This window comes from Syzygium oleosum, unplaced genomic scaffold, assembly GCF_021117445.2.
Source record: "Syzygium oleosum isolate NSW1041296 unplaced genomic scaffold, Sole_v2.1 Sole_v2.13, whole genome shotgun sequence".
Classification (NCBI taxonomy): domain Eukaryota; kingdom Viridiplantae; phylum Streptophyta; class Magnoliopsida; order Myrtales; family Myrtaceae; genus Syzygium; species Syzygium oleosum.
This window is the reverse complement of record NW_026607497.1, coordinates 8781824-8801900: the sequence shown is the minus strand read 5'-3', so window position 1 is coordinate 8801900 and position 20077 is coordinate 8781824. Positions and strand designations below refer to the sequence as shown.

The window sequence follows — 20077 nt, the reverse complement described above, 5'->3', positions numbered from 1 at the left end:
AATTTATAAGCATAAGCTCCTAAGTTACCGATTACCTATCTTGGCTTCCGATTATATGATGAAGGCTTAGCATGGAAAAAATGATGATATATTTGTTGAAGTGCACATAATTAATTATCTATCATTAATTGCGTGAGAAATGTCAATTGTTATGTTGTTATGAAATATATGTGAATGATGTCACGTGATTAAGACCTTTGGCATGGCCTAGATGCCATGGAGCGAATTCCCTTGCATGAGTATGTGGATGATACTCTGAAGTTAGTCAGATGTTCTACCGTATGAGACGATTCTCTACAAGATTGAGATGATATGAAATCTTGTGATGACATGACTCGTGTAGTCATGGTATGACATGGCTCTTGTAGTCATGATATGTGTATGGTGTTAAGAAATGACCATAATCACACGGATGTATAGTGGTATATTTATCCTTATTAATGAAGAGGACACCCGTGATGAATGGGCCAAGGCGTGGCAAAGGGTATGAATGATTCCATCCCCCATGAGTTGGTGGTGACGATGCCTCATTAGTCGAGATGTCTCGTGAATAAAAATAGTCTTGGCCAGTGACGAATGAGAACTCGTGTGTAAATTGATTAAATACAATGTGGTATTATGAAATAATATGTCATCTGCTTGCATTTGAGTGAATGACATTATGCAATGTTGTTAATGACTTTCATTGGCGTATCATGATAGAAAAGGCATTGTAGTTACTTCATCACTTGACGAACATAATTATCCTGTACTCGTCTTGAGTTCACGCTATTTTGTTGATATCCTTGCTATTAAAGAGGAAAAGTGATGACTAATTCGAATATGTAGTTAGAGATGTAAATTTTGATGTATACGATGATACATGCTCATAGAAGATTAAAATGTTTGATATATCGAATTTGGATTGGATGATAAGTGCTTGAATCATTTATGATGCATCTAGTCCTTCTCGAGTATTTGAATTATTCCGTTTTGAATACAAGATTGATTAAGGAATCGGTTACATTTATATAAACGATAAAAGGTATTCCTTGAATTATAGTGCTTCATATAAGTGTATTGTGATGAAATATTAATTGTATTATGTTGTGATGCTTCCGGATCGAGTGGTAAGATGATCTTCTATCTTAAACCTGGAGAGTTCATTTACTGAGCTTAGGCTCACCCAATATTTTACAGATTTGTTAGGTTAGGAATTCAAGAGAATTAGATAAACGCTTCCGAAGATCACTATTAAGGATTAGATCAGAGTGCGCAACGAAAGTGAATATGGGTTTTTGTACATGGAGTTTTGATGTATATTTTCTAAGGTTCAATTATTTGTACAATTGAGAATAAGTTAGTTATTTATCGGAAAATCGAAGTGGAGTTAATGTATATACTCATTCGGGGTTCAAATTTTATGAAAATTTGGGTAGATTCTGAGATACAAGATGTCTCGATCAGCAAATAATAAAAATACAAAATAAATATTTTAAAATAGCACGAAGATATGAACAAAAAGCCTTTAGGAGAATACTAAACTTTCTTATGGTCTATGTGAATTCTAGTCGCTGTCAATAAGTATGTTCGGCCGAATTAAGGTTTTCGAGTGATTTTTCACCCAAACTGTTTATTTTAGTCATGCCTTACTCTATGTTAGCAAATCCAATTGATAATTCCATTAGAAAGTTTGAGACTTTCAGCATTTTAGGGGGGTTATCAAACAAGCCCCCAACTATTGAACATTTCATGATCGTAGGAACCAATTATACAACATGGGCATTGTTCTTGACTTTTCAATTGTGGCGTTTGGTCTTTGGATTTTATTTATTAAATGCTTCAAAAATTCGAAGGACATACCAATATAAAAGGTATTGACCCTTCTTCTCGAGAACTTTTCAAAGTTGGAATGCAAAATTTATAATGATAGCAATTGCCACCTGAAAAGGACTCTGTACTATACAAGTCACTCTCTAAACATTGCTTGCGACAATTCTTTTTTTCTCGTCCACGCACATCGAATGGAAATATATTACAATTATTGTTGGTAGACCTCGTCAAACGAGCGGGTAATCTGAGGGCGCGCTTGCAAAATGGGAAGGGCTACGCTGAATGTTTAGGACCTGAGGTGGGCGTGGACAAAAACTTCGATACCCGAATCATTGGGCAGGCTAGGCCTAGGCAAGAGCCTTGAGACACGGGCCGATCATGTATTAATCAAAAGAGATTATGAATAATTAATATTAATGATAATACTTTGATATATGATAGTAGATGACACTGATAAGATATTTTCAGTTGATTTCCATTTCTACTTTTTTTTAGCTGAAAAGTCATGAAAAAATATAAAATATAAATGATCTACATATCAATTTCTATATATTACAAAAGTTTCAGGTGTCTCGGATTAAAAAAAAAATCAAATTGCATAATCCATAATATTTTCATTGAGCAAAAAGTGCAAATCAATTTAGATACGAGTCTTTGTGTAATTTATAAGATGTCATTTTGGTAATGATAAATGTATATAGCAGCTAATAAGCCATCACCAAAGACCCTAGCTCTTCTCTCTTCCAATCGTACGTAGCACCTTATATTGTGCAAACCAGGAGTCGCTAGTTAGGGCGCCTCAGATCCTAAGATCTTCCAAAATCCAATATGGCTACGAACTTAAATACCATACTAGAGTCGCTACTAATTAGTAGAGGTAAACCTAGATCGATTGGATTCAATCAGCGTAGGGAAAATCAAACTAATTGATTGCACATGTAAAGGAATTGGTTAAAGGCAATCTAGAGATCTTAAGTCCAGGAGTCAGTCATGCATGGGACGGATTAACATCCCATGACGCCTTTTCGGTGCCACGGCCCTACTTTTGGTTAAGTCACGAGTCATTTGTAAGTTAATTTCCTAAGCACACATGATGTTTTCGAGAATGTTGCCAAAACACTTATTTGGTGACGTTATCGATCAACGAAACCGGTTTTCCATGTGTAGCGCGTGACTCCATTTATGCGTGCAAGCGTAGTGAATCTGGACCTACAATGGTTCGAACGTATATACCGATACTTACGCCCCATCCTTTAATAATTCTGTCGATAGTTGGCATTGGCAGGAAACATTCAATTGGGCCGACTTGACTTGGACCCACCAACTTATGGATCGGATTTGGTTAGCCCGTTTGATTTGATTTTGACCCACCAGACAGTTTTCCAAGTCCAACTCCATCTCTCGTTTCTTCATTGATCACATCTACTACTGTTCAGTATTCCCATTAGAAGTAGTCCTATTAAATCACCAGGAGATAATTAATGATTTATTGAAAAACTCAACTCAAGGGCTCAATTTGTCATTATAGTTAAACAGGAGTTAATCTCTTCAATTATCAATATACATTTATCTCTATCCAATGCACGTAACATTTACATCATCTAGATAATATACAAGTCATGTATTTTTTTCCCAGCTAGCCACCTTTATTATTACTGATTTTGATATTCCCTTAACTTCTAAAGCTATAAGTATACAACATATCGACATAGCTGGCAATGGGTAGTGTAAAATCGAATTACATAATTTCCATTAAAAAAAATTAATGCTCTTCGAAGTTTAAATGAACATAGTTTATTACTGGGTCATGAATTCATCTAATTTTTGATTTTCCAGTTACCGTCACGCGATTGGCAGTTGGCACTAACTCTTAACCATTAAGTGAGATTTGGAACATTGAGACTTCTCCTGACGTGACCCGAGTCTAATCATGTGCCAAACCCAATTTTTTATTTAAAAAAAGAAATTTTCTAGAATAATAAATATAAGATGAGATGTTGACCGTAGTTTGCTTAAAGCAAATCATTCACTCCCTAAACTAATTTATTTAATGCGACGAGTTAAATTGGGGAATTTTTGTTAGTTGTAATCCACTTAGATTGGGGAACTTTTATTTAATCCCAAACCCAAATTTAAAAAGGAAAACGAATTCTAGGAGGATAAATATAAGATGAGATGTAGACCTTTGTTCGCTTCAACATTCTCTCCCTAACCTAATTTATTTAATGTGACAAGTTAAATTGGGGAACTTTGTTAGTTGTAATCCACTTAGACTATGTTTAGTAGTCAAGATAAAATTCATGATATGATATATTTTATCATATCCTGTGTTTGGTGTCTGCCTAAAACAGAATAAAGTCGGATATAGGAAGAATATAACCCGGATAAAATTATCCCATGTGAGAGGTGGGATAAGAGTGGATATGATTTCTAATTTCCATAATATAAAAGTTATTTTTCTCGAATAACAAACTGTTAAATTAATAAAATTAAAATAATATTTGAACATAAATAATATTTGAATTTTAATATAAAAAATTCAAAATAACAAAAACATAAAAATAATTTTGTTATTTTTATTTTTATTTTTATTTAAATATTCAAATTTCTTTCTATCTTATGATATAGATTTCATATATATAAATAAATACATTTAGTATTTATATTTATTAAAAATTTTGGGTATATTAGTATAGTTTACTATTTAATAAAATTTTATTAGAGAATGATGGAAGGGGAAAAAGAAATAAAAAAAGAAATTAATTTAAAAAGAGAGGGAAAAATAATAAAAAATAAGCATATAAAAATGAAGTAGGTAAGAGTGTCGCGAGAGATTTTTATCATCTCCGTTTGTACAATTTTTAGGTTTATTTACACTAATATGATATTCATAGTAAATAATGGACATGGTAAGATGTGAAAATCTCTGGTTTTATTATTGCGATTCACCAAATAAGAGATAGGATATAGCAAATCCTTTGGATTTCATATTATATCTTATTCAGTCATATCCTGACTAGAAATCCAGACGACCAAACGTAGCCTTAGAAAATAATAAAAGGACAAATGTGGAGTTCGGTGATTGATGTTAATTTCGGAGCAAAAGTAATAAAAAAGTGGAGACAAGAGACATCAATGAGTTGGGAATGGGCTGACTTTTTTTATCTAATTAGCTGAAAAGCTAGTTAGTGATGATGATGCTTCTTTGTTGCGAGTTCCTCCATGCATGAATACATATACAATCGAAGCCATAACAAAGATGTTTGATATATTTTTTTCCATAGTAATTACAGTTGTCAAAATGAGTGTTAGTTTTTAAAAAGATGTTTGACCTATATTTCATAGTTATAGCGTCTCAATAGGGCGTAGGAAGTTGCTCCATTCACTTGCACATCCAGCCCCAAATTAGGGTATAGCGTGGGCAGGGGCACAGGGAGAGAGAGTGACAGAGAGAGACGAAGAGGATGGGTGCACCGGTAAGTTTGATATGGTTGGTCTCGCATACTGAGTTTCCATGGCTTGTTGAAATCCGTTCCCAAACGAGAGTTGATGGAACAAATGAATTTTGACACTCATTTCCTTGCTCTGAGTCAAAGCTGTCCATTTGCAAGTTTCAGGTGGAGGCTGAATGTTACTCGACTTTTCTTTACTTCAATCTACTTTTTTGGCTCATGCTTACGCTTCTACTCAACTTAGTACCTATGCCGTGATTTCGTACTATTAGCAATACTATGCTCTACATATGGTTATAAAAAGTCCAGTGAAAATTGACAAATAGATAGCTCATACAGTTAGCATTCGTTCTAACTATGAAACTGACCTGTGTAAAGAATGAGGAAAGGGCGAATGGTGTTGCTGAAATAGACCCAGAAGAGCACAAGCGGTTCATTGAATGAAAGGGGACCTGATGTTCGGGTCGGAAGCATACTTATTCTTCACTCAAGACCGTTTAAATGATGAAATCCTGCATTTTTTCAAGGTCACTTCGGATTCACGTAATAGCTGTAGCATCCTCTTGTGATTACCCCATCTTAGCTTATTGTCAACTTGTGCGGACAACTCCATCGGTACCTTTGAACATAAAATTCGTAGGAAAGAAACCGTGAGCATTGAGCAATTGATGATAGAGGTGCCATTTGAATGATTCTACGTCAACTTGTCTTGACAAAAAAAAATGCCGCTCTCAATCAATTGTTAGTTGCCCCCTCTATGTTCTACTTTACCTTGAAGGGAAACCCAAGACACTCTTATCACTTTCTCCAAGGTCGACCCATTGCCATCTCTTTTATCACATAAACATAACAATGTCGACTTGAGAGAGAGAGAGAGAGAGAGCTGCCAGCATCCACTAGATCTACAACTTTTCTAAAAATTTACTTAAGCTAGTTCTAGCCTATCATTGAGTGAGTTCACATATTGTATGTACACAATCACCACAGGCAAAAACTTGTCACCATTCGACTCAATTAGGTCGGATACCTCTCAATATTAAACTCATGTTCATGACTATGATGGACCGGATCATGTGAACTCAAGTCCAGAAAATAAAGACAAATTGCTAGTGATGAATCGCTTTCAAAGGACAAATAGAAGAGTATTGGGCCCACTTTCGCTTGGAGATCTCTGTGACCCAGCCAACAAAAGGGGACAGAATCTGTTATTCTCAAGAATGTAAACCTTGGCTAAGTTAACATTGGACTTCATATCTTCAAGCAACAAGATGATGCCAAGCCATTGCAGATTTAAATATTTTAAGAAGCAATCATCCTGTGTGACCAGAGAAATAGCACCTGAATCAATCCCACTTCACTCGTACCCTAATCTAACCATCATTCTCATGCCTCATAAGCATTTCCACCACTTGGTTCATGGTGGGTCTGGCGTTTTAATCTTCCTCCACGCACTTGAGCGCGACCTCGATCAAGATCTCCATTTCCTTTGGGTTGTAATCGCCTTGAGCACGGGATCCACCATCTCTTCCAAACGGGACCCCATCCTCCCCGGTTCCTTCATCTTATTCCTCGCCCATGGGATGAGCCGGATTTGCTTGGCGTCCCCTCCACTCTCCAATGACTGGACACTCGTGTCGGGCTAATTCCAATCACCATCTCTAACATGACAATACCGTAGCCATAGACGTCCACCTTGGATGTGATGGGCAGATTTGAGACCCAGTCGGGAGCCATGTACTCTCGGTTCCTCTGATTCTCGAGAAATCGGAATCCACCTTCCCTCGGTCCATTAGCTTGGAAAGCCCAAAATCCGCAACTTTGGGTTGGTAATTAGAGTCTTAAGAGTATGTTCTGAGGCTTCACGTCGCAATGCAGAACCCACTCCAAGCACTCCTCGTGGAGATAAGCTAGACCCTATGCAGTACCTACCGCGATGTCGAATCGCCTCTTCCAATGGACCTCGGGTGACGACAAGTTCTGTGCCAGCGACCCGTATTCCATGAACTCGTATCCCAATAGCCTGTGCTTTCCCTCGGCACAGTAACCCCACATCTCGATCAAATTCACGTGGTTCACCCTCCCGATCGTGCTAGCCTCGGCCAGAAAATCGGCCTCTCCAGTTGTGGCATTGCCGAGCACCTTCACTGCCGCGACCCGATCATCCGGCAATAGGGCCTCGTACACGATCCCGCCTGTGCCTTTCCCGATCTCCTTGCTGAAATTCCTCGTTGCCTTCTTGAGCTCATCATAGGACTTGAACCCGGTCGTGGCGTGGAGGTAGCTCTGGTGCGCAGAAGTGACGTCCTGCTGGTTCCCAATCGGAAGAACCACACCAAGAACACCACCACGATCTCAATCCCTCCGACCACACAGGTGAACCAGAGCATGAAGCTCATCCCCCCGTTTTTGCTCCTGTCCAAGACCTTCACCTCCGGGGTGGGAGAGCAAGTGTACCGAGTCCTCGTCACCAACTGGTCCTCGGTGGTGGTCTTGTTCTTGGGGACCTTGATGAAGAACTCGCTGGTGAAGCTGGGCAGATTGTGGCCATTCAGGAGCTTGATCTTCGGGTAGCAATCGAACGTGCCACTGGAGATTGACTCGCTGTACTGGAATCCTCGGCAGTCGCAAAGGCTCAGGCAAGTCTGCCGGCACTTCACGAGGGTGGTATTGAAGATGGCGTTGTAGTCGTAGCCATAGAAATCGACGTAAAGGAGCTTCACGAACCGGATCTCGTCGGCAACGCACCCGTCGGAGAATGCGAAATCGGGCACGCAACCGGCCAACCAGTCGCCTCGGACCTTGGGGACGTACCCAGGCATGCAAGAGCAGCTCCGGCCCTTGGTCGGGTCGTAGCTGCAGAGGCTGTTGTTGCCGCACACGCCGTGGATGAAGCAGGGGATGCTACTGATCGCCTCCCACGTCACGGTCCAGCTTGTCGGGCCCGGCCCACGGCTGTAGACCCGCAAGTTGCCATCAGAGTCGAGGGTCATCCTTCTCTGCATAGCGGCGACACCGTAGTCGGAGGTGTAGAATGAGTAGTTGTCGGAGGACTGGAAGCGGCCGAGCGGGTCGAGCACAGCAATGCGGCTGCTGTTGTAGAGGAATCGGCCGGGCTGAGAGCTCAGGGCCCACGTGTTGAAGTAGTCAAGTTTCAGTTTTAAGTGTCTTCTTTTCTGGGCTTATTTGATTAAAAATTTCAACAGTGGTTTCAGAGCAACAACAGGGGAGAAAAGTGAGTGTTCAAAAGAGAGTCTTGAGGGTTGAAACTCGAGAGTAATTGTGAGATACAAAAAGAGTGAATCACAAGGAGCGTGTATGAGCAGAAGCCTGTCTTGTAGCAGTTGAGATGGCCATAGAAACCTTTGTTCAACCTGTTATTCCTCATTTTGATGGTCATTATGACCACTGGAGTATGTTGATGGAAAATTTCCTCAAGTCTAAGGAGTATTGGGACGTTGTTACTTCTGGTATTGCCGAACCAGAGGAAGGAGCTCAGTTGACAGCAGTACAACGAACAGCTCTGGAAGCAGCAAAATTGAAGGATCTTAAAGCCAAAAACTATCTGTTTCAGGCTATTGACAGATCCATCTTAGAGACAATTCTCTGCAAGGACACCTCCAAGCATATATGGGATTCCATGAAGAAAAAATATCAAGGAACTGCAAGAGCAAAAAGGAAGCAACTTCAAACGCTTCGTGGGGAGTTTGAATTGCTAAGAATGAAATCGGGAGAAACAATCATAGATTTCTTTTCCCAGACAATGGCGATTGTCAATAAGATGCAAATCCATGGAGACAAGACGGAAGACGTCTCAACAGTTGAGAAGATTCTTCGTTCCTTGACACCAAAGTTCAACTTTGTTGTTTGTTCCATACAAGAAGCCAAGGACATTGAAGAACTCTCAATTGATGAGTTGCAAGGATCGTTGTTGGTTCATGAACAAAATTTCCTACAGCAAGAGCCAAAAGAGAAGGCATTGAAGGCCTCAATTGCAGATCACTTTTCGTCAGCAGCAAGAACGAATAGTGGCAGAAGCAGAGGAAGGGGAACCAATGATCACTGCAATTTCAATCAAAAATCTGACTGCTATTTTTCTCGTGATTCTCAAGGCAGAGGACGAGGACATGGAGGTCGACACTCAACTGATTTCAGACCAAGGTCAGAAGACAAATCCAAAGTGGAGTGCTTTAACTGCCACAGGTTGGGGCATTACAAATCTGAATGTCGAACCAATTTAAATACACAAAATATGGACATGACTAATTTTGCAGTAGAAAAGGAAGAAGCAGAAACTCTCCTAATGGTGTGTCAAGAAAAAGAGAAAACTTCATCAAACTTGTGGTATCTCGACACTGGCTGTAGTAACCACATGTGTGGAGACAAGAAAGCATTCTCTACACTAGACGAGTCGTTCCGCACCACAGTAAAATTTGGAGACAACCCTACTATGTCAGTCATGGGGAAAGGGACGGTTGCAATTGTTCCTAAAGGGACTTCAGTACATACCATCAAAGAAGTGTTTTATGTTCCAAAATTAAAGACCAACCTCCTAAGTGCTGGCTAATTACAAGTGAAGGGCTATGAAATTTCACTCAAAGGAGGTGTTTGCAAAATCCATGATGCGAAATTGGGTCTGATTGCTCAAGTTACAATGACTGCCAATCGGATGTTCCCACTACATCTTCATAGCACTTCCCGATCATGCTTATTTACGCAAGATTAAAGAGAAGCTTGGGTATGGCATTTGAGATATGGACATCTCAACTTTGGTGAAGCTGCGGACATTACATCAAAAGAAGATTGTGAAGGGACTTCCCAATCACTGCTCTGTCCGAAATATGTGAAGACGTGTTGTTAGCAAACAACACCGTGCTCAATTTCCACAAGAAAAAGCATGGAGAGCAAAGAAGCCATTGGCACTGGTCCATTCAGATATTTATGGGCCAATATCTCCAGTTTCCAATGGAGGTAAACGGTATATCATCACCTTCATTGATGATTACAGCCGGAAGATTTGGGTTTATTTTTTGCAGGAAAAATCTGAAGCTTTTGAAGCATTCAAGAACTTCAAAACACTTGTTGAAAAAGGACAGTGGAAATCCAATAAAAGTCTTTCGCACAAATTGAGGTGGCGAATACAACTCGACTGCATTTGCAGATTTCTGTGCGAAGCATGGGGTTAAAAGACAACTCACTACAGCTTATTCACCACAACAAAATGACATCTGCGAACGGAAGAATCGCACCATTCTGAATATGGTGCGAAGCCTTTTGACGTCAAGTAGAGTTCCAAAGAGCTTTTGGCTAGAGGCAATCAATTGGAGCGTCCATCTCTCGAACAGAAGTCCCACCCTTGCTATTTTAAATATGACACTTGAAGAAGCTTGGAGCAGACGAAGACCTACAATAGATTACTTCAGAATTTTTGGGTGTATTGGATATGCCCATGTTCTAGACCAGAAGAGGGAGAAGCTAGACGACAAAGGAGAAAGATGTGTTTTTCTTGGCATTAGTGATCAATCAAAAGCCTACAAGCTCTATGATCCTAAAACCAAGAAAATCATCATCTGCTGAGATGTGATTTTTGATGAAGAGAGATTCTGGTCGTGGAGTGAGCAAGATGGTGGTGATGGTGATGAACAAATTCCAGCAAATTTTCAAGAAGATACCGAACTAGAACAGCAACCTACTACGAGCCAAATCACCACAGAAAATGCTGGAAATTCCGCAGCAGCTGCAAAACTTGGAAAACAACCACAATGTGTCCGATGAAGGCCAGCATGGATGGAAGATTATGAAGTGTCAGGAGTTGAGCAATCCGAAGACCCTTTGATCCATTTTGCTTTGTTTGCAGATAGTGACCCAACTACTTTTGATGAAGCAGTGCAAAATAAAAACTGGAGAGTTGCAACGGATGCTGAAATTGAAGCGATTGAGAAGAACAATACTTGGGAATTGACAGATCTTCCTAAAGGGCAAAAAACAATAGAAGTCAAGTGGGTGTACAAGACAAAATTGAATAAGAATGGTGAAATTGACAAAAACAAGGCACTCTTGGTGGCAAAAGGTTACAAGCAAGAATTTGGAGTGGATTACAAAGAGGTGATTGCGCCCGTGGCAAGACTTGATACAATCCGATTGGTGATTGCATTAGCAGCACAGAATTCGTGGCCCATCTACCAGTTAGATGTGAAGTCAGCATTCTTCCATGGTGATCTTCAAGAACAGGTATTTGTTGATCAACCTTCTGGATATGTGAAGCCTGGTAGTGAATATAAAGTATATAAATTGTAAAAGGCTTTATATGGATTGAAACAAGCTTCGCAAGCTTGGTACAGTAGGATTTATGCTTATTTTTTGAACGAAGGATTTACAAAATGTCCATATGAGCATACACTGTTTATTAAAGTTGGTGATGTTGGAAAATTGCTTCTGGTATGTTTGTATGTGGATGATCTTATCTTCACAGGGAATGATAGTGTCTTGATTGACACATTTAAGAAGCCTATGATGGATGAATTTGAGATGACTGATCTTGGATTGATGCATTATTTTTTGGGTATTGAAGTGATTCAATATGCAGCTAGAATTTTGTTTCTCAAAAGAAGTATGTTCAAGAGATTTTAGACAAATTTCAGATGAAGCATTGCAATTCAGTGACCACACCAACTGAGGTTGGATTGAAGCTGTCAAAGGATCCTGATGGAAGAAAGGTAAATAGCACTCTCTACAAGCAAATCATAGGGAGTCTATTGTATTTAATAGCAACAAGGCCAGATATCATGCATGCCGTAAGCCTTATTAGCATATACATGGAAAATCCAACCGAAAAAGATTTGCAAGCTGCAAAGCGAATTCTTTGCTACTTGAAAGGGACTGTAACTTTTGGGCTGTTCTACAAGAAGGGAGAAAGATCAGAATTGCTTGGCTTCACCGATAGCGATTATGCAGGAGATATGGATGATCAAAAAAGCACTTATGGCTATGTGTTTATGCTTGGTTCAGGGGCTGTCTCATGGTCTTCAAAGAAGCAGCCAATTGTTGGTGTAGAGAGAAGAACACTAGAAATGCCAAAACTTGTGTACGGCGCTCATTTTAATGTCAAAAGTTTTTGCCGGCTCACTTAAATGCCAAATCGGAGGAAAAACGATCACTTAAGTGCCAACAGCGAGAAATTCATGCCAAATTAATACGTGACTTTTATAATTAAAATCTTAATCTTAGTTGGATTTTTTTTAAAAAAATAAGTCTGCGTGACATTTTCATGTGTACATTTAGATTTTTTAAATATTTTTTCTGATTTTTTTCGTTCTTTTCTTTTTTTCTTCTCTTTCTTTTTCTTCTACCTCTTGTCACCGGCGGTGATCGGAGGCCGGCCATGGCCAGCCGCCTGGCTTCGCCCGGACGAGGCCGCCGTCGCCTGCCACAGGCGAGGCTCGGCCGACCCTCACCTAGGCGAGGGCAGGCGAGCCCCGACGAGGGTCGACCTCACCTCGAGTGGGCGAGGGCGAGCCCCGGCGGCCTCGCAGGGCGTCGCCTGGGGGAAGGCGATGCCCGACGAAGTCGTGGCCCGGGCGACGGCCGGCCTCGCCAGATCTGGCGAGGGTCGCCGAGCAATGTCTTCCCCCAGGCAACGCACAGCGAGGCCGCCGGGGCTCGCCCTCGCCCACTCGAGGCAAGGTTGACCCTCGTCGGGGCTCGCCCGCCCTCGCCCAGGCGAGGGTCGGCCGGGCCTCGCCTGTGGCGGGCGAGGCCAGGCAGCTGGTTGTGGCCGGCCTCCGGTCACTAGAGGTAGAAGAAGAAGAAGAAAGAGAAGAAAAAAAGAAAAGAAGGAAAAAAATCAGAAAAAAATTTAAAAAATCCAAGTGTACATGCTAAACTACGTCGTTTTGGTGTGTACATACTAACTAAACCTCCGGCGAGCCACATCAGCTTCAGAAATTAATAAAAAAAATGCCACGTCGGATTTCCGGTGAGTTGGTACTTAAGTGATCGTTTTTAAAAAAGTATAGCACTTAAGTGATCGTTTCGAAACTTTTTGTACTAAAGTGAGCGCCGTACATAAGTTTTGGCACTTGTAGTGTCCTTGTTCCGCCAATTGTTACTCTATCAACAACTGAATCTGAGTTTGTAGCTGCCACCTCAAGTGCTTGTCAAGCTCTTTAGTTAACGAAGATTCTTGGAGAACTTCAATTTAAACAACAAGAAGCAACAGCAATCTATTGTGACAACAACTCAGCCATTAAACTTTCAAAGAATCCGGTTCTACATGAGAGGAGCAAACATATAGATGTGCAATATCATTTCTTGAGGGATCTCACAAAAGATAAAGTGATAGATCTTGTTTTCTGCAGGAGTGAAGATCAACTTGCTGATTTATTCACCAAGCCTCTGAAATTGACTACATTTCAGAAGCTGAGAAAGCTTCTTGGTGTTTGTTCGTTGGATGCTCCAGATTAAGGGAGGGTTTGTTCTTATTCCTTCAAACTGATGTTATCAGTTTAAGGTGTTGGAGGATGAAGCCAAATATTGTTATTAAGGGCTTTTTTGTCTTTTCTATTAATTTTGCTTTTAGGTTAAAAGCTATGCTTTATATATCAGCTATTGATAGAAGTTAACCGTCAAGCGCCGAAAAGAAAATAGAGAGAAAAGAAAAGAGAGAAGAAAAAAGTGAGTTTTTTTCTTTGTGAATGTTCTCAATCTCTTTGTGCTCCGATATTGAGAGAAGATCATAATTGTATTCCTACTTTCTTCGAAGTCTAGTGGATTCGCAAAGTGCCTCTGCGCGGAGATGTAGCCCAGGTTTGGGTGAACTTCGATAACAAATTCTTTGGTGTGTTCTTTCGATTATGTTCTTTTATTATTATATTCCGCTAGTGAGGATCGTTTGTTTGGGTTATTTTTCTGGAATCGGTGCACGATTGCCAACAACTGGTATCAGAGCTTGGTTGGTTAATCGAGAACATCGAGGGGTTTTTCGGTGATTTTTGATTGAAAGCAAACGATATGGCAGAAGATAAAATCAGGATTGATAAGTTCGACGGGCAGGATTTCGGATGGTGGAAACTCCAAATCAAGGATTATCTTTATCAGAAAGATCTCTATGCACCACTTGAGGGTTGGAAACCTGAAATAGCGGAAGTGGATCCGACAGCAGAATCAGGATGGAAAATTCTTGATCGAAAGGCATTAGGTGCGATTCGTCTAGGGTTGACGAAAAAGACAGGGTACCATATCGCAAAAGCAAAAACTGCAAAAGAAGCCATGGATATTCTTACGAATATATATGAGAAGCCATCCACATCAAATCAGGTATTTTTGCTGAAGAAGTTAGTTAATATGAAGTTATCTGATAGAGATTCCGTAGCAGAGCATATTAATAGTTTCACGCAAGTCACAGGTCAGTTGGAATCTGCAGGCATAAATCTGGATATGAAGCTTCAAGCTTTATTATTTTTATGTTCTCTTCCAGAAAGCTACAACACCGCAGTGCAGGGAATTTCAAGCACCATGAAGGATGATTTGACTCTGGATGATGCTGTGAATAGTATCATGGATGAAGAGATGCGAAGAAAAGTCTCAGGTGGAAATAATTTTTCGCCATCTACATCTTCCACGGCACTAGCAGTGGAGAACCGTGGGAGAAGTAAAAGCAAAGGAAAATTCAGCGGGCGCGGTAGATCACAGTCAAGGGGAAAGAGAGAGGTCGCAAAAGATGAGTGTTGGTTTTGTCACCAGACTGGACATCGGAGGTTTCAATGTGAGGCCTATAAAAAGAAGCAGCGGGATGAGAATCAAGGAGCTAATGTGGTTAGCGATGAACCTTCGCTAGAGAACTTGTGTTTATCTGCAGGGTATGACTTGACGACAGACAAGTGGTTTATTGACTCCGGTGCTTCTTTCCATTGCACCTCGCAAAGAGACATATTTGTTGATTATGCTAGTGGAGATTTTGGGCAAGTGGTTGTGGGAAACGGCCATATGTGTCCAATTGTTGGAAGAGGAACTGTGATTGTGAACATCTCAGGTGGAGGACGTCTAGTTTTGCATGAAACTAGACATATCCCAGAATTAAAGAAAAATCTGATCTCAACTAGTAAACTTGATCAAGAAGGTTTGGTAACAACCTTTGGATGCGGAGAGTGGAAGATAACCTCAGGGGCAAGAGTAGCAGCAAAGGGAAAACGTACAGGTACGCTTTACCTTCTCCAGGGAGACAATATCAGTGATATGGTTGCAACTACAGTGGTTACAGGTAATTTGTCTACTCTTTGGCATTATCGTTTGGGACATCTTGGTGAAAAGGGTGTAAAGCAGTTACACTCAAGGAAGTTACTTCCAGGTTTGCAGAAAGTTGAATTAGATTTCTGTGAGAGTTGCATTTATGGAAAACAAAAGGCAGTCAGTTTTCAGTTGAATGGGCGAAAGAATAAAGGTAAAAAATTAGAGTTGGTTCATACGGATGTGTGGGGACCGGCTCAGGAACTCTCTTATGGTGGTAAGAGATATTTTGTCACATTCATTGATGATGCAACAAGGAAGACTTGGGTCTATGCTCTCAGAGAAAAATCAGAAGTATTCGGGATGTTCAAAATGTGGAAGGCCATAGTAGAAAAAGAGACAGGTTATCAAATTAAAGCTCTAAAATCTGATAATGGTGGTGAATACGCGAGTAAGGAATTTGCAGAATACTTGAGCCGAGAAGGTATACACGGGTTGAAGACTGTTCCTAGAACTCCTCAAGAGAATGGTGTAGCTGAGAGGATGAATAGAACAATTCTGGAATGTGCGAGATGCATGAGGCTACATGCGGGTCTTCCGCTACACTTATGGGCTGCTACAGTTGATGCAGCTGTTTATCTGATTAATAGGAGTCCATCTAGTGCGCTTGATGGAGAAATACCGCAACAGCAGTGGTCAGGTAAAAAGATTGATTATTCATATTTAAAAGTTTTTGGTTGTATTGCATATGCTCTGATTGATAGGGAGGATAGGAAGAAGCTTGATGCTAAGTCCCAGAAGTGCGTCTTCATCGGATATGGTGGTGATGAGTATGGCTATAGGCTTTGGGATTATGAAAATAACAAAGTCATCCGCAGTCGGAATGTGGTATTCCATGAAGAAAAGATGTACAAGGATCATCAGACGGAGCATGAGAAGGCAGTAGAACCAGAATATATTGAGCTGGACACAATACCTGTGAAAATAGTTTCGGCGAATCAAAATGTACCAGAAGGGGAGGTTCAAGATGAACCTATTATCAATGAACAGGGAGTTCAAGAGGAACGCAGTGATCCAAAACATACTAACGACCCTAAAGTACCTGTCTTGAGGAGGCCTACATGCGTGAGAAAGCCAAAGGTAATTTTTGATCTGTCAGCTAATATTGTTATGAACCATGTCTTATATACAGATTCGGGAGAACCGGAGACTTATGATAAGGCAAAGAAAGACACATCTCACATGCAGTGGGAGCGTGCTATGAAAGACGAGATGAGCTCGTTACTTCAGAACAAAACTTGGGAGTTAACAGAGTTGCCTGCAGGTAAAAAGGCTTTGTTAAATAAGTGGTTGTACAGGATAAAAAATAAAGCAGATGGTAGTATCAGATACAAAGCGAGACTTTTGGTTAAGGGCTTTTCTCAAAAAGAAGGAATCGACTACTCCGAAATATTTTCACCGGTAGTAAAGATGACATCGATCAGAGTTTTGCTGAGTATAGTTGCGGTTGAGGATCTTCATCTCGAGCAATTGGATGTGAAAGCGGCGTTTTTACATGGGGACCTAGATGAAGAGTTATACATGGCGCAACCTAAAGGTTTTGAGGTCAAAGGTAAAGAGCACATGGTATGTCACTTGAAGAAAAGCTTGTATGGCTTGAAGCAAGCTCCGCGGCAATGGTACTTAAAGTTTGATGGTTTCATGGAAGAAAAAGGTTTTGCACACTGTGAAGCTGATCATTGTGTTTATTTTCGCAAGTATAGCGATGGTGATATCATATATCTCTCTTTATATGTGGATGACATACTGGTGGCTAGTTCCAATATGAAGAGAATCGCAGAAGTGAAGAAGATGTTGGCATCGCAGTTTGCTATGAAAGACTTGGGAGAGGCCAAGAATATCTTAGGCATGAAAATCATCAGAGACAGGAAAAATAAGAAATTATGGTTGTCGCAAGAAGACTATGTGAAGAAGGTGTTAAAGAGATTTAACATGGATAAGGCAAAACCGGTTGCCACTCCTCTAGCGAGTCACTTCAAACTTTCTAAGGATATGTGTCCGAGTACTCAGGCTTTGAAAGATGAGATGGCGGCAATCCCATATGCATCAGCAGTGGGAAGTTTAATGTATGCCATGGTGAGCACGAGACCAGACATTGCATAGGCAGTGGGAGTTGTGAGTCGATTTTTGCAGAACTCGGGCAAAGAGCATTGGAATGTAGTAAAATGGATATTGAGATATCTAGCAGGTACATCAAATTACTCTCTTTGTTATGGAGGGACATCTCTAAAGTTGCAGGGTTATGTGGATGCAGATCATTCGGGTGATCGAGATAGTGGTAAAAGTACCACTAGATATGTCTTTACAGTTGCAGGTACAGCAGTGAGTTGGGTATCTCAACTACAGAAAGTAGTGGCTCTATCGACAACAGAAGTAGAGTATGTGGCGATCACGGAAGCCTCCAAGGAAATCATGTGGTTACAAGATTACATGGAGGAGCTACATCGAAAGCAGCCAATGAGCACACTGTGGAGTGATAGTCAAAGTGCAGTACACTTAGCAAAGAATGCAGCTTATCACTCAAGAACTAGACATATCAAGAAGCGTTATCATTTCATCAGGCCAGCATTGAAAGATAATGAGTTAAAGTTACAGAAGATTGATGGCCTGAAGAATCCAGCCGATATGTTTACCAAGGTAGTAGACAGAGAGAAACTTATTCTCTGTACTACTACCATTGGTATTACTCCATGTTAATTGATGATGAGTATCGCAGAGGCACAAGTTCAGGTTACTAGCTTTTGAAGTAGATGGATGCAAAGTTGCTTGGTGCATCAGGTGTATTTGTCTTCAAGTGGGACATTGTTGGAGGATGAAGCCAAATATTGTTATTAAGGGCTTTTTTGTCTTTTCTATTAATTTTGCTTTTAGGTTAAAAGCTACGCTTTATATATCAGCTATTGATAGAAGTTAGCCGTCAAGCGCTGAGAAGAAAATAGAGAGAAAAGAAAAGAGAGAAGAAAAAAGTGAGTTTTTTTCTTTGTGAGTGTTCTCAATCTCTTTGTGCTCCGATCTTGAGAGAAGATCATAATTGTATTCCTACTTTCTTCGAAGTCTAGTGGATTCGCAGAGTGCCTCTGCGCGGAGATGTAGCCCAGGTTTGGGTGAACTTCGATAACAAATTTTCTGGTGTGTTCTTTCGATTCTGTTCTTTTATTATTATATTATGCTAGTGAGGATCGTTTGTTTCGATTTTTTTTTCTGGAATCGGTGCACGATTCCCAACATAAGGGAGGGTGTTGAAGTAGTCAAGTTTCAGTTTTGAGTGTCTTCTTTTCTAGGCTTATTTGATTAAAAATTTCAACAGGGAAGCGCCAGTACACGCTCGAGATCGAAGGGCCGTCGGAGACGAGGCGGAGGACATTGTCATTGTCGAAGTGGAGCTTGTAGAACCCAGTCGAACAGTTGTACCGGCTCCGAGCGGAGATCAGGAACATGTTTCTGGTGAGTGGCCGCTGAGGTAGGAGGGTGTCGGTCGGCGAGTCAAAGCTCTGCCATAGGACGACACCGTTGTCGTCGGTGAGAACGAGGTTCCCGGTGTCGTTGAGGCGGAGCTCAGCGGTGGAGGGGGAGCTGGTGCCGGAAGACCAGACTTCGCCGCCAGCGTGGCCGTCGTCGGCGAGGACGAGGTTACCTGAGTTGAGGAGGGAGAAGGTGGAGCCTTGGCCGTTGACAGGGGCCTGACGGTTGGCCATCGGGACAAGGGTGCATTTGGCGCCGGAGCAGGGGGGGTCGCTGAACCAGACGGCAAAGCCGTACGCATTGTGGCCGACGGGGAAGAAGCCAGCGGAGAAGGCGCTAGAGGGGGAGACGAGGACGTCGCCGGGGTTCTCGACGGAGAGGGACGCGCGTTTGGTGAGGCTGGGCAGCGCCGAGGTGGAGAGCCGACAAGATTGGAGGAAGAGGAAGACGAAGAGGGGGACGAGGAGCGAGAATGGTGGAGGAGCCATAGGACTCGGCGGCGGGCGGAAGACGAGTGCAGTGCATCTGGCCAAGGACGAGGTATATATACAGTTGAATGGATAGTGTGTGAAAATGCAGATGTATCGACGGTTCCGCATCTAGAATAGAAAGGTTTGTCGTCGCCTTTACGATAAACGTTGACCATGGCGTCCATCGTTATTCCAAGCACAGTATCTCACCCAACGAATCATTGCGTGTGATTGTATTGTCCACATGGTGAATGTTCAATGTCCGAAGAGAAGACCCTCCCGACCAAAAAAAACGTCCAAAGAGAAGACCCTTGCGACCAAAAAAAAAAATGTCCGGAGACCCATGCTCGTTGTTAAATTGGCGATTAAACTTATCGATGGATAGTTCGATTTTGATTTTGTTTTCAACCAACTCGCTTTGATAGAGTGTCGCAAAAAAATTGATGTGGCAACTTGCATGACATTGACAAATAACTAGTGAACTCGCATGGTAGCTTAACAAATTGCTCGGCGTTACAACTTCTATAACATGTAATTAACTTTCTTTTATAATAAGTAGTTCAACATTAAGTTTTAATTACACCATTGCAGTTTAGTTGA

General features: G+C 41.2%; 1 pseudogene; it reads right to left on the bottom strand.

Moving 5' to 3' along the window:
* Positions 1-6520: 6520 nt before the first annotated feature.
* On the bottom strand, positions 6521-19500 carry LOC115675712 (putative receptor protein kinase ZmPK1; annotated as a pseudogene).
* Positions 19501-20077: the final 577 nt, after the last annotated feature.